The sequence below is a fragment of the Anomaloglossus baeobatrachus genome, chromosome 2 (assembly GCF_048569485.1).
Source record: "Anomaloglossus baeobatrachus isolate aAnoBae1 chromosome 2, aAnoBae1.hap1, whole genome shotgun sequence".
Lineage (NCBI taxonomy): Eukaryota > Metazoa > Chordata > Amphibia > Anura > Aromobatidae > Anomaloglossus > Anomaloglossus baeobatrachus.
The window spans coordinates 359,546,852-359,562,513 of NC_134354.1; the positions used below are offsets into that span (position 1 = coordinate 359,546,852).

Below are 15,662 nucleotides of genomic sequence, written 5' to 3' on the forward strand. Positions count from 1 at the left end.
CTGCAGCAAAACTTGTAGGAAAAAAAAACGCAGTGTGTACACAGCATTTTGAATTGCTCATAGACTTTGCTGGGGAAGGACTGCAGAAAGGTTATGAACAAAAACTGCACCAATTCTGCAGCAAAAACCACGGCAAAAAACGCAGTGTGCGCACAGGGCCTAAGGAGTGTCAGAATGAAGCTCCATAGGCTTATAATGTAAAAGAGACCCCTGGCGCCACAGAGTATACAGTGATCCAGGAAGTCTGAATTGCTGTCCTGTGACAACATACACTGAGGGGCACTTTGCACACTACGACATTGCAAGCCGATGCTTGCGATGCCGAGCGCGATAGTCCCCGCCCCCGTCGCAGCTGCGATATCTTGTGATAGCTGCCGTAGGGAACATGATCGCTACGGCAGCTTCACATGCACTCAGCTGCCCTGCGACGTCGCTCTGGCCGGCAACCCGCCTCCTTATTAAGGGGGCGGGTCGTGCGGCGTCATAGCGACGTCACACGGCAGGCGGCCAATAGAAGCGGAGGGGCGGAGATGAGCGGGACGTAAACATCCCGCCCACCTCTGTCCTTCCGCATAGCCGGCGTGAGCCGCAGGTAGATGTTCCTCGCTCCTGCGGCTTCTCACACAGTGATGTGTGCTGCCGCAGGAACAAGGAACAACATCGTAACATCGGTCCTTTCGAAATTATGGAAATGACCGATGCTACACCGATGATACGATTTCGACGCTTTTGCGCTCGTTAATCGTATCAAAAAGGATTTACACACTACGATATCGACTGCGACGCCGGATGTGCGTCACTTTCGATTTGACCCCACTGATATCATACCTGCGATGTCGTAGTGTGCAAAGCCCGCCTGACACTATTAGTAGATGAATACGGTTCCTGGGAGTGCTAGTTTACCCGTATAAGGCTATGTGTGCGCTCTGCACCGCACCTAAAAGGTGCGCTTCAGAGCGCAGCTGAAAAGCTCCGTTCTGAAGCGCATGGTGCCGGCAGAGAACGTGCGCTCTGCATGCTGCCTCTCCCTATAGACAGCATGCAAACCGCACGAAAGAAGTGACGTCACTTCTTAGAACGCAGCGATTCGGGCAGCAGCCGAATCGCGGCGTTGTAATAGGCCACGTGCGCACGGCTCCTGCACAATCGCCATAGATTGTGCAGGGGACGCAGGACGCATGCAGTTACGCTGCGGTGCAGAACGCAGCGTAACTGCATGCACTACGCACATGTGCGCACATAGCCTTACAGCAGTCACCATGTATAGCGCTCAAGTGCAAGTGTATAACATAAGTGCGCAGTCCATTCTTCAAGAATCTCCTGCTCTGAAGATGCTCTATATACTGTACAACTAAATGTGAAGGTTAAAAGGGCGCAGATGAAAGTTTTTATATTGATTTTGCTTAAAAAGAACCACCAGCAATTTTTTCATTGTTAAATGGAATAAAACGACTGGAAAACGCCAGTAAAAAAGACGTCTCAAAAATGTTGTAAAAACACTCAAAAAAAGGGCAAAAAATGTGGTCAGGAAATTAATGAAAAAACGGTTTCCCAAAGAATTTTCTTGAATAACCCAGTGGATTTTCACTCCTGAAGATACACGTTTAGAGCACACATATACAGTGTATCTCTCTCTCTCTATATATATATCTATCTATGTATATATATGTATATATATATATATAGATGGATAGATCTATCTATAGTTATAGATGTGTGTGTATATATATATATATATATATATATATATATATATATATATATATATATATATATATAAAACCAATAAATCTGTGCAATTCACATGGCGCTTCTCAGGTTGGTAAACGTAGAAAAAAATGAGTTTGATTACTCTCGTCTCATGGCACAATTAGGCGCCATATTTATTACATCACTAGCCAACAATTCTTCACAAATTTCCTGTCAGAGGTGCATCGATTTGCATCTTTTCCCTCCAAGCAGACCTGAGGGATTCAGGCTGTGAGGTGTGTACGGCTCCAGGCAGGCGTACAGGGAACACCACAGGAGGCTGCATTGTCCCTGTCATATACACCTCTGCTGCACCAGCCATTGGCCATAACGTACACACCACGTCCAATGCCGCCCCTCGGAACATACAGGCATTCCGGCCATGTTTCTCCCGAGCGGCGGTTGGTCGGAGGCGCTCATCCCCCTTCCCGCTCCCACATCCCCTCCGCAACCCAATTGGAAGGCCCCTGCTATTAGCGCCTGTCAGCCCCGTGTGCGGCGCCCGTGATTGGCTAAGCTTTCCGGGAGAAGGAGGCGTGGTCTGTTGGGGAAGACGCGCCATTTTACCAGCTTAGTGCAGTGGCTGCTTGTTGCAGCCTTTTTGGACTCGGGTGAGTGAGATGCTCAGACTCCGGGTCGTTGCATGTGGTGTGTGGACGGTGCTGCATGGTGCACGTGTCTGGCCGGCTAGTGGCAGGCATTGCAGCTGCCCTGGGCAATCAGTGCCTGCCTCCTGTGGCAGCAGATAAGAGGCATGCTAAGGATGCAGGAGTGTCTGCCTACAGGACCAGCGCTGTGCCAGCCATCATTGTGTGGTGCTAGGCGTGTGCCCAGCCTGGCATTGCCAGTAATGAGCCCTCTGTGTGGTCCATGTATGGCGCTGCCATCCTGTGCCTGGACACTTCTATTTCTCTAAAGTAAAACGTCTACTATTGAACTCATATTTTACAGGATAGATTTAAATCTGCCCAAAAAGTGGAGTAACTTTCTAAAAATGCATCAATTAGCTTGTAATTTAAAAGGGTTTTCCCATGGACAGAGTTAATTTTAATCAGTAGATGTTATAATAATAATAATTTCCACAATTGGATGTGTTTACAAACACATCTTATAAATGTGCCCCTGCTATGTACTGTAATGGCCGTGTCTGACTGCACAGGTCTGATCCTGCCACATCTCCTGGGTCGGGGAGGAAGCAATAGAATATACAGACATCACAGCACAGGATCACATTTATTTGAGATAAATCATTTTTTAAAACGAGGCAGCAAAATGCTTTACCTCACAAAAAGAATCAGCTGTGATCCATGCTATAATATCTGTATACTCCTTTGCTCGCTCCCATTTCCTGGAGCTGTGATATGATCAGACATGGCCATTACACAGTATATAGCGGGGACGCATATAAGATTGGAACGGTTTTTTTTTGGTTTTTTTTTTAAAGGGAACCTGTCACCAGATTTTTCCCTATGCAACTAAAACTACCACCTTCTGCAGCTCCTCGGCTGCATTCCATGAAGGTGTGCCTTGTATATGGCCCCCTTTTCAGACCGCAAAAACAGCTTTATAAAACCTTTTCGTATGTACATTTTTTAGTAGGGCCTAAAGCGCGGGCTCTCTTTCTTCTTCGTTCCCGCCTCCTGCCGCTGTACGCCGTCCCCTGTGTTCATTTGAATTGATGACGACGGTCCCGTCATCCTCCACGCTGTGCCAAAGTCTCGCGCATGCGCCGTTATCGTAGGCCACTATCGCGGGCCTCTGCACAAACTATCCCTCGCGTGCGCCCGGGATGTATTTGCTCAGGCACGAGATTATGGGCGGGTACTAGTATGATGCTGGTGAGGTCATGCACAGCGCTGCCCATAATCTCGTGCCTGACGAGGATAGTGCACAGGATAGTGCACAGGATAGTTTGTGCACAGGCCCGCGATAGTGGCCTACGATAACTGCGCATGCGCGAGACTTCGGCACAGCGTGGAGGATTACTGAACCGTCATCAATTCAAATCAACACAGGGGACGGCGTACAGCAGCAGGCGGGGGGAACGAAGGAGAAAGAGAGCCCGCCCTTTAGGCCCTACTAAAAAATTTACATACGAAAAGGTAATATTTATAAAGTTGTTTTTGCGGTCTGAAAAGGGGGCCATATACAAGGCGCACCTTCAAAGAATGCAGCCGAGGAGCTGCAGAAGGTGGTAGTTTTAGTTGCATAGGGAAAAATCTAGTGGCAATGTGCACCCAGAATCACGAGCAGTTCTGGGTACATATTGCTAATCTCTGCCTAACCGTCCCTGTATACACTATCATGGATAAAGAGATCTTTATAAAAAGTATTTCTAAAGAGCTTATGCTTATGAGCGCGGTGTACTAGTCCCAAGAGCATTATATCCCCTGACTAGTTTGCCCGTTTAGCATGGTAGTACACCCACAGGGGCGTACTAACGTGCTATTCAATGCAGCGTCACCAGTGGTGTCTCCCATATCTGTTTGCTCTTCTGAATGGTGGGCACCTCCGGTCATGCGCATTAGACCTCTGATGTGGAGATGCATACACATGGTTTCCTACTGCGCATGACCGGAAGTGGGTAGCATTCAGAAGCGCGGTCACAGCGAACAGAGATACGCGCGTCACCGCTGGTTATGCTGAAATGAATAGCAAGTTGGTACAGCCCTGTGGACATGCATGCTAAGAGGGAGGACTAGTCGGGGGATAGTCCCTGTGCTCATTAGAATAAGATAAAAGTTCGTTAGAAATCCTTTTTCTAAAGATCTCTTTATCTATGCTAGTGTATACAGGGACGGTTAGGCAGGGATTAGCAATATACACCCAGAACTGCTCATGGTTATTGGTGCATATTGGACCTGACAGGTTCCCTTTAAACACATCCAATTGTGTAACTTATTATTCCACGATCTTTTTATCAAAATAAACTTTTTTCCTGGGAAAAAAACATTAAGATCCAGAGTTGCATTCGTGATTCTGTATTGCTATTAAACAGTCAATGAGCTGGACAGTAGAAATGTTCATGAAAAGTTAAAGGAGTTGTCCTGGCATGGGGATTTGATGACCGATCTTTAGGATAGATTATTAATAGTAGATCACTGGGGATCCAACATCTGGTACCCCCACAGATCAGCTGTCTTTTTTTGTTTTGCTGGGGATGCAGGATGTTTACACTTCAAACTTAGCTTCAAAGAGAAGAGAAGGTGTGTTCAAAGCTGTCAGGCACTGCAATGCAGCTTATATTCAACTTATACTCAAAAGAACAGCAGCGGCTGCTACAAGGTGAATGGAGCGGTGTTCAGTAGCTCCATTCAGAGTGTATACATCTGACCAGAGCACAAATACCTGATTGGTAGGGGCGCTAACCGCCAGTTTCAAACACCCAGTTATCTACTGTTGATTGTCTATTCTGTAGATGGGTCTTCAAATACTTATGCCTGAATAATCCCTTTAAGGCCCTGTGCGCACTAGAAAAAAAAATTTTCTTCAGAAATTTCTTGAGTCTGAAAGATTAGCGCACTTGCGTTAAAAAAACCACACCAATAACGCACCGAAAAACGCATGCGTTTTTACCGCATCTTTTCCGCAGGTTGGTGCCTGCAGAAAAGTGACATGCTCATTATTTTTCTCAAGAAATTCTGCAGAAAGAATGTTCTTAAGAAAAAAAAAAACGCAGTGTGCGCACAGCTATTTTTTTTTCCATAGTTTTTGCTGGGGAATGTCTACAGAAAGGTTACAACAATTTTCTTAAATTTCTGCAGCAAAAAACGCAAAAAGTGTGCGCAGAGGGCCTAACTATTTGTACCCAAGTTTAAATATAACCACCTTCCATAGATTGATTTCTGGGATACTCTAAGGCAGCGGAACCCAACCTGTGGCTCGCGGACCCAAAAATCCCATGACTTGTGGCTCGCAGTTGCTGTCTTCCAGCTTGTTGTATTAGCACCAGGTTTAGCAATCATCTATAAAAAGCAGGTCTCTAGATTTTTTGAGTAGCCCCGCATAGAAGAGCAGAGCTGAATGGGGTAAGGTAGGAATTCCTTAATCTTAGTATACTTCTAGTGTGTGATTTCTACAAAGAAGCTTTGGTTGGCGTTATACCAGTATTGGGGTCTCTAGGTGTCACTACTGTGAAGGGCGCGTTAGCTTGATGTGGCTCGTGACCCTCTCTGAGCGGAATTTGTCTCCTCGCGACCCTCTCTCTGAGCGGAATTTGCCTCCTCTCGACCCTCTCTGTGAGCGGAATTTGTCTCCTCGCGACCCTCTCTGTGAGCGGAATTTGTCTCCTCGCGACCCTCTCTGTGAGCGGAATTTGACTCCCGGAACATTTAACCCCTTACATCTCGCTGCCAAAGTCTGGCAGCGAGATGTATATGCGCACGGTCATTATTTTCACTTACCGCCGCCCCCACCGGAAGTCACGTGCGTGATCGCGTGACTTTCGGTGGTTGCCATGGTAGCACAGGGTCATCTGATGACGCCTATAGCTATCATGAGTAACTTTCGTTTTCACTCGGCCCGGAGTTGAATGAATCAGGAAGTGACCATATCTGCTGTTTATAGCTGTGAACAGCAGATAGGGCGGAGCGATCGCATTGTTGATCCATATAGCCCCCTAGGGGCACTAGTAAAATAAAAAAAAGTAAAAAAAAAGTTTTAAAAAATAAAAAAAACCAAAAACCTAAACGTTCAAAATCACCTCCCTTTCACCCCATTGAAAATTAAATTGTTAAAAAAATAAAAAATATACACATTTGGTATCGCCGCGTTCAGAAATGCCCGATCTATCAAAATATAAAATCAATTAATCTGATTGGAATTTTATTGCCGCTACGCCATTTACCAAACGCCCAAACAGTTTTTTGGTCACCGCAAGTTTTACGCAAAATGTAATAACAGGCGATCAAAACGTAGCATCTGCGCAAAAATGGTACCGTTAAAAACGTCAGCCCGAGACGCAAAAAAGAAGCAGTCACTGAGCCATAGATCCCAAAAAAATGAGAACGCTACGGGTTTCGGAAAATGGTGCAAAACGTACGCCACTTTTATTGGACAAGCTTGTGAATTTTTTTAACCCCTTAGATACAAGTAAATCTATACATGTTTGGTGTCTACAAACTTGCACCGACCTGAGGCATCACAGTGACACATCAGTTTTACCACATAGTGAACACTGTGAATAAAACATCCCAAAAACTATTGTGTGATCACTTTTTTTTGCAGTTTTTCCCCACTTGGAATTTTTTTGCTGTTTTCCAGTACATTATAAAGTAAAACTTATGATTTCATTTAAAAGTACAACTCGTCCTGCAAAAAACAAGCCCTTATATGGCAAGACTGACAGAAAAATATAAAAGTTACAGCTCTCGAAAGAAGGGGAAGAAAAAACAAAAACTGAAAACGCCCTGGGGCTGAAGGGGTTAAATAAAGAAAAGGGGCAAGCCAGGAGGACACTGGAGGAGAATTTTACACAGAGGACCCGACTCACAAAGGTCCACCCTGCTGCATACATCAATGATGGAAAGCACCAACGTCTGGACCTTTTTATTAGCGTTTTTTTTCTGCAATCAAAGATTCAATCTGGAAAGTGAAGGTATAATTTTAATTACTGTACTAGTGCCATAGCACTGCCTTTACTTTTACATAGTAAAATCCTGCTGGTTGGTTCCCTTTTTAAGGGAGGGGAGAGGCACCCATATGTCACATCAGACCATGCAAAAGCGTGGTGTGCATGCTACATGACCTGCAAGAGTACCTAACCACACCACCAGGCACAGGCGTCATCATCTTGCTGAACGAGACACCAAATGGGCCCAGTTAACTGATAAAAATGGATTCGCCCTGAACAGAAATGATGACCGCCAATGATGTTGGATAAGTCAAGTGGATCACCAGACTTTCTTATGGTGGTGGTGGTAGTGTTAGTATCAGCAGGTGTGTCTAATCATTTAAGAACTGCCCACTTTGAATGGTACAGTGGCAAGCCCCTACTACTTGCATAATGCCTTTGCATGAACAACACAGGCCTAATTTCATCTTCCTGGACGACCATTCTCCAGCTTATCGAAGTCACATCATTATGGAACAGCTGTTGGAGCCTGGGGTACCTCCAATGGAGTGGCCTGCACTTTCTCCAGACCTGAATCCCATAGAAAACCTCTGGGATCAGCTGAGTTGCCATGTAGACTCTCGTAACTGCAGAAAATCAATCACCTGAGGGCGACCCTTCAGGAAGAGTGGGATACCGTCCCTCAGCATACAATAAATCGACTTATGAACAGCATGAGACATCGTTATCAAGCTGTAATTGATGCTCAAGGCCACATAGCAAGTTTACTAACTTTTTTTTTTCATGGGGGGGGGTTATACCCACCACTCTTGTTGGGGGTTATACCCACCACTCTTGTTTAAATAAATTGGTCGAGATGAGGAATTCACCATTGCATGCTTCTACCTAAATCCCCTACTTTCATGATAAAATATCACTGTAGCCAAATACCTCTAACTTTTTGTGAGTAGGGTACATCCCAACATTTCAAACCACCGAGTTAATTTACTAAAAAAGAAAAAAAGGGGGGGGGGGGGGAACATGGAGCATGCATTATCCCCTTGTGAAAAACCTACAAGAACAATATCGTAAATGCAGAAACAGAAGTCAAGTGAGAATATACGGCTGAAAAGCCTGAATTATTAGAGCTGTTTTAAAATACACATGCCAGGTACCTGTTCGGCCCACAGGCAAAAAAAAAAGGCAGCATTCAGACTGAGTAATATAAAGTAAAGCTGGTCATCCATGATTAAGAGCGCAGTGGACGTTTTTTTTTTATTCTCTGTCTCTCTGTCTCTCTGTCTGCTACAGCTTTCCATTGACTTCCATTATACTCAATACTCGAGTCGCGCCTGGCTGAGCCTCCGACTTGCTTCTTCGAGTGCCGAGCACCCAAGCATGGTAGTGCGCTCTCATCACTAGTTGATATCACATCTGGGAGCCTGTAACATGGCTTCTGACTGTCTTAGGCTATCTTATGAGCACAAGATAGGGTAGCGGGATGAAAGCATGCCTGTAAAGTATGAAAACTCCATAAGGTGAATACAAGACGGGTGGGGGGCTTACATTTATAATACAACTACAGTGCTGGGAAAAAAAACCCCAATACACTGTAAGGGTCGATACCAATTAGATTAACCTTTCAACCCCCAGCCTGTTTTCACCTTAAAGACCCGGCCATTTTTTGCAATTTTGACCAGTGTCACTTTGACAGGTTATAACTCTGGAACGCTTCAACGTATCCCGGCGATTCTGACATTGTTTTTTCATGACATATTATACTTCATGTCAGTGGTAAATTTAGGCCGATATGTTTTGCGTTTATTTGTGAAAATTTCGCAATTTTCAAAATTTGAAATTTTATGCCCATAAATCTGAGAGATATGTCACACAAAATAGTTACTAAATAACATTTCCCACTTGTCTGCTTTACACCAGCGCAATTTTTGAAAAAAAAAAAAAATTCCGATAGGAAATTAGAAGGGTTCAAAGTTCATCGGCAATTTCTCATTTTTCCAACAAAATTTACAAAAAAAATTTTTTAGGTACCACATCACATTTGGAGTGATTTGAGAAACCTAGGCGAAAGAAAATACCCAAAAGTGACCCCATTCTAAAATCTGCACCCCTCACTCTGCTCAAAACCACATCCAAGTTTATTAACCCTTTAGGAGTTTCACAGCAACCAAAGCAATGTAGAAGAAAAAATGAAAATTTTACTTTTTTTAACACAAAAATGTTACTTTAGCCATAAAAATTAGTATATTCACAAGGGTATCAGGAAAAATACATCATAAAATGTATCGTGCATTTTCTCCTGAGTACGCAGATACCTCATATGTGGTGGAAATCAAATGTTTGGGCACACGGCAGGACTCGGAAGGCAAGGAGCGCCATTTGAATTTTTGAGTGCAAAATTAGCTGCACTCATTAGCGGACGCCATGTCGGGTTTGAAGACTCCCCGAGGTGCCTAAACAATGGAGCTCCCCCATAAGTGACCCCATTTTGGAAACTAGAGCCCTCAAATATTTTTTCTAGATGTTTGATGTGCACTTTGAACCCCTGGGGGCTTCACAGAAGTTTATAACGTTGAGCCGTGAAAAGAAAAACATTTTTTTTTACCACAAAACTGTTGCTTCAACCAGGTAGCTTTTTTATCACAAGGGTATCAGGAAAAAATACACCATAAAATGTATTGTGCATTTTCTTCAGCGCTCTATTGGGAGACCCAGACGATTGGGGTATAGCTACTGCCCTCTGGAGGCCACACAAAGCACTACATTAAAAGTGCAAGGCCCCCTCCCCCTCTGGCTATACCCCCCCGTGGTATCACGGGTACTCCAGTTTTAGCTTTGTGTGCGAAGGAGGTCAGACATTCCATGCATAGCTCCACAGATTTTAGTCAGCAGTAGCTGCTGACTAGTTCGGATGGAAGAAAAGAGGACACATATAGTGTCCCCAGCATGCTCCCTTCTCACCCCTGGATGGTGTTGTAAGGTTGAGGTACCTATTGCTGGTACAGGGCTGGAGCCCCACATGCTGTTTTCCTTCCACATCCCCTTGGGGGCTCTGTGGAAGTGGGATCCTGCCGGCCTCTCAGCTCTGACGCCGGGCTCCATCCACAGACCCATTAGAACCTGATGGATACGGAGCAGGAGTACCATCAGGGACCGGGCCCTGCATCATACAGGTACTCTGTGTCCCCGGCAGGCACAGACACACTCCGGGCTGGCTGGGTGTTGTAATGCGCCGGGGACCGTACACTGAGCTGGTGTTCCTACAGTTATCTGGGGGACTTTGTGTTCTGGGAACGCAGCGCCGACCCTCATGGACCGGGCGGCGCTGCTGTGACTTGTGGTGCGCCGGGGATACGCCGACCGCGCTTTTACGGCGGCGGCGTTTATAACTCTAGTCCCCGGCTTTTGGGCCTAGGACGCCGGCAGCTCCGATCGTTCCCGCCCCCACCCTGTCAATCAGGGTAGGGGAGAGACGCTGTTTCACGGCAGCGACGAGGGCTGGAGCCTGATTTACATGCTCCAGCCCTCTCACTAGGCACAGAGGGAAGCAGGCTTCCCGCTCTTGGTCAGGAACGCCCAGGGCCCGCCCCCCTTCTTCTCTCAGGACGCCGGCAGCCATTACATGCATGTCTGGCTGGAGGAAGGACGCAAGGCTCTGGGAGACCTAGACTGAGGGGCTTTGGAAGACCACACACCCGCTCTTAAGCGGGCGGTAAGCGGCTTTTCAGCTGGCCCCTCTAGTGCCTCAGTGTATGTTAGTGTATTGTGTCACTGGACATAGTTATTTATTGATTTATTGCACTGTGAGGTCGCTTCCTGGCTGAATACCCCAGATCGCTCTGAGGAGGCAGCAACATGTCATCCACAAGACGCAAAGCTGCCAAGGCTAGGGCTGTGTGCACTGCGTGTGCTGCATGTGGGGCTGCTCTACCAGCAGGCTCCAAGGACCCCCATTGTGTGCAATGCTCAGATCCGGTGCTGCTTCGCCAGCCGGAGTCAGGAGAGATAGTGACCCAGGCTGAGACGCCTGTAAGTCCTGCCCCGGTGTCGGGGACAGACTTTGCAGTTTTTGCGGTTAATATGTCTGTGACTATGGCAAAAATCCTGGAAACTTTGCAATCCATGCCTGGGGCTCAGTCTATGGACACGGCGAGGTCTATGTCCTCTAATCCTCCGCAGTTGGATTTAATCCAGACTGCAAGGGGGTCCCCGGCTTCTCAGGATGAGTATAATGACTCAGATGATTGCCCCAGCCACCCCAAGCGGGCTCGCTGGGAAAGACCCTCAACGTCATCACACTGCTCAGGGTCTCAGCGCAATCAGTCTCCCTGTGATGTGTCTGAAGAGAGTGATCAGGAGTCTAATCCTGGAACCCCTCTCAATCTGGATACCCCGGATGGGGACGCCATGGTAAACGATCTTATCTCAGCCATCAATAGGCTGTTAGATATTTCTCCCCCAGCCCCTTCAGCAGAAGAGGCAGCGGCAGAGCAGGAGAAATTTCGTTTCCTATATCCCAAGCGTAAATTAAGTGCTCTGTTGGATCACTCTGACTTCAGAGAATCAATCCAGAAACACGACGCTCATCCAGAAAAGCGTTTCTCTAAACGTTCTAAGGATACACGTTATCCTTTCCCCCCTGATGTGGTCAAGCGCTGGACCCAGTGTCCAAAGGTGGACCCCCCGATTTCCAAGCTTGCAGCTAGATCCATAGTTGCAGTGGAGGATGGCGCTTCACTTAAGGATGCCAATGACAGACAGATGGACCTTTGGTTAAAATCTGTCTATGAAGCTATCGGCGCGTCGTTTGCTCCAGCATTCGCAGCCGTATGGGCACTCCAAGCTATTTCAGCTGGTTTAGCAAAAGTGGATGCTATCTTACATCCAGCGGTGCCGCAAGTGGCGTCCCTTACCTCGCAGATGTCCGCGTTTGCGTCTTACGCTATCAATGCGGTCCTAGAATCTACCAGCCGCACCTCAATGGCGTCTGCCAATTCGGTAGTTTTGCGCAGAGCATTGTGGTTAAAGGACTGGAAAGCAGATGCTGGTTCCAAAAAATGTTTAACCAGCTTGCCTTTATCTAGAGATAGACTGTTTGGCGAGCCATTGGCTGACATCATTAAACAGTCCAAGGGTAAAGACTCCTCTTTACCCCAGCCCAGATCAAGCAAACCTCAGCAGAGAAAGTGGCAGCAGAAGTTTCAGTCCTTTCGAGGTTCGGGCAAAACACAATTCTCCTCGTCCAAAGGGACTCAGAGGACGCAAAGAAACTCAGATTCCTGGCGGGCTCATTCACGCCCCAAGAAAGCAAATGGAGGAACCGCTTCCAAAGCGGCTACCTCATGACTTCCAGTCCCCTCCTTCCGCATCTCCGGTCGGGGGCAGGCTCTCCCGCTTTTACGACACTTGGATGTCACAGGTCAAAGACCGGTGGGTGACAGACATTTTGTCGCGCGGGTACAGAATCGAGTTCAGTTCTCGTCCTCCAGCTCGGTTCTTCAGAACCTCCCCACATCCAGACCGTGTAGATGTACTGCGGCAGGCGGTGGACTCCCTAAGAGCGGAAGGAGTAGTGGTTCCTGTACCGTCTCAGGAACAAGGGAGAGGGTTTTACTCCAATCTCTTTGTGGTGCCAAAAAAGGACGGCTCGTTCCGTCCTGTTCTGGACCTAAAACTGCTCAACAAACATGTGCACGCCAGACGGTTCCGGATGGAAACCCTCCGTTCTGTCATTGCCTCAATGTCTCAAGGAGACTTCCTTGCCTCAATAGACATCAAAGATGCTTATCTCCACGTGCCAATTGCTACAGAACATCAACGTTTTCTACGTTTTGTGATAGGAGACGACCATCTTCAGTTCGCAGCTCTGCCATTCGGTCTGGCGACAGCCCCCCGGGTCTTCACCAAGGTCATGGCGGCGGTGGTAGCAGTCTTGCACTCTCAGGGACACTCGGTGATCCCTTACCTAGACGATCTACTTGTCAAGGCACCCTCTCAAGAGGCATGCCAACTCAGTCTACAGGCTACGCTGGAGACTCTCCAGACTTTTGGATGGATCATCAACTTTCCAAAGTCAAATCTGTCACCGACACAGTCACTAACGTATCTTGGCATGGAGTTCCATACTCGAGCAGCGAGAGTGAAGCTTCCGCTAAACAAGCAGCGGTCCCTACAGACAGGGGTGCAATCTCTCCTTCAGGGCCAGTCGCACCCCTTACGGCGCCTCATGCACTTCCTAGGGAAGATGGTGGCAGCCATGGAAGCAGTTCCCTTTGCGCAGTTTCATCTGCGTCCACTTCAATGGGACATTCTCCGCCAATGGGACGGGAAGACGACTTCCCTGGACAGGAAAGTCTCTCTTTCCCAGACGGCCAAGGACTCTCTACAATGGTGGCTCCTTCCCACCTCATTGTCTCAGGGAAGATCCTTCCTGCCTCCATCCTGGGCAGTGGTCACGACAGATGCGAGTCTGTCGGGGTGGGGAGCAGTGTTTCTACACCACAGGGCTCAGGGGACGTGGACTCCGCAAGAGTCCACCCTTCAGATCAATGTTCTGGAAATCAGGGCAGTGTATCTTGCCCTACTAGCCTTTCAACAGTGGCTGGAAGGAAAGCAGATCCGAATCCAGTCGGACAACTCCACAGCGGTGGCATACATCAACCACCAAGGAGGGACGCGCAGCCGGCAAGCCTTTCAGGAAGTCCGGCGCATTCTGAATTGGGTGGAGGACACAGCATCCACCATCTCCGCGGTTCACATCCCAGGCGTAGAAAACTGGGAAGCAGACTTCCTCAGTCGCCAGGGTATGGACGCAGGGGAATGGTCCCTTCACCCGGACGTGTTTCAGGAAATCTGTCGCCGCTGGGGGGTGCCGGACGTCGACCTAATGGCGTCTCGGCACAACAACAAGGTCCCGGCATTCATGGCGCGGTCGCGCGATCAAAGAGCTCTGGCGGCAGACGCCTTGGTGCAAGATTGGTCGCAGTTCCGCCTCCCATATGTATTTCCGCCTCTGGCACTCTTGCCCAGAGTGTTACGCAAGATCAGATCCGATTGCAGCCGCATCATACTCGTCGCCCCAGACTGGCCGAGGAGATCGTGGTATCCGGATCTGTGGCATCTCACGGTCGGCCGACCGTGGTCACTTCCAGACCGTCCAGACCTGCTGTCTCAAGGGCCGTTTTTCCATCAGAATTCTGCGGCCCTAAACCTGACTGTGTGGCCATTGAGTCCTGGATCCTATCGTCAACAGGCTTATCACAGGGAGTGGTAGCCACAATGAGACAAGCTAGGAAGTCAACTTCTGCTAAGATCTACCACAGAACGTGGAAGATTTTCTTAACCTGGTGCTCTGCTCAGGGAGTGTCTCCCTGGCCATTTGCTTTGCCCACTTTTCTGTCTTTCCTGCAATCAGGGTTGGAAAAGGGCTTGTCGCTCAGCTCCCTTAAAGGGCAAGTCTCGGCACTATCCGTGTTTTTTCAGAAGCGTCTAGCACGTCTTCCTAAGGTGCGCACGTTCCTGCAGGGGGTCTGTCATATTGTGCCCCCGTACAAGCGGCCGTTGGATCCATGGGATCTGAACAGAGTACTAGTGGCTCTCCAGAAACCGCCTTTCGAGCCTCTCAAAGAAGTTTCTTTTTCTCGCCTGTCACAGAAAGTGGCGTTTCTTGTTGCGATCACATCGCTTCGGCGAGTGTCTGAGCTGGCAGCTCTGTCATCCAAGGCTCCCTTCTTGGTGTTCCACCAGGACAAGGTAGTGCTGCGCCCCATTCCGGAGTTTCTCCCTAAGGTCGTATCCTCGTTTCATCTTAATCAGGATATATCCTTGCCTTCCTTTTATCCTCATCCGGTTCACCGGTATGAAAAGGACTTGCGTTTGCTAGATCTGGTGAGAGCACTCAGGATCTACATTTCCCGCACGGCGCCCATGCGCCGTTCCGATGCACTTTTTGTCCTTGTCGCCGGTCCGCGCAAGGGGTTGCAGGCTTCTAAAGCCACCTTGGCTCGATGGATCAAAGAACCAATTATAGAGGCCTACCGTTCTGCTGGGCTTCCGGTTCCTTCAGGGCTAAAAGCCCACTCAACCAGAGCCGTGGGTGCGTCCTGGGCATTACGGCACCAGGCTTCGGCTCAACAGGTGTGTCAGGCAGCTACCTGGTCGAGTCTGCACACTTTCACCAAGCATTATCAGGTGCATACCTATGCTTCGGCGGATGCCAGCTTAGGTAGAAGAGTCCTGCAGGCGGCAGTGACATCCCCGTAGGGGGGGGGCTGTTTTGCAGCTCTAACATGAGGTATTTCTTTACCCACCCAGGGACAGCTTTTGGACGTCCCAATCGTCTGGG

The 15,662-nt window shown here is 48.1% G+C and overlaps 1 protein-coding gene across 4 annotated transcripts in view; it reads left to right on the forward strand.

Moving 5' to 3' along the window:
* Nucleotides 1–2,272: 2,272 nt before the first annotated feature.
* Nucleotides 2,273–15,662, forward strand: part of HNRNPR (heterogeneous nuclear ribonucleoprotein R) — a 180,727-nt gene continuing 167,337 nt past the window's right edge. For all 4 annotated transcript variants that reach the window (XR_012750491.1, XR_012750492.1, XR_012750493.1 and 1 more), the window contains exon 1: nt 2,273–2,360. The gene's annotated coding sequence lies outside the window, so the exon portion shown is untranslated. The remainder of the gene's footprint in view (nt 2,361–15,662) is intronic.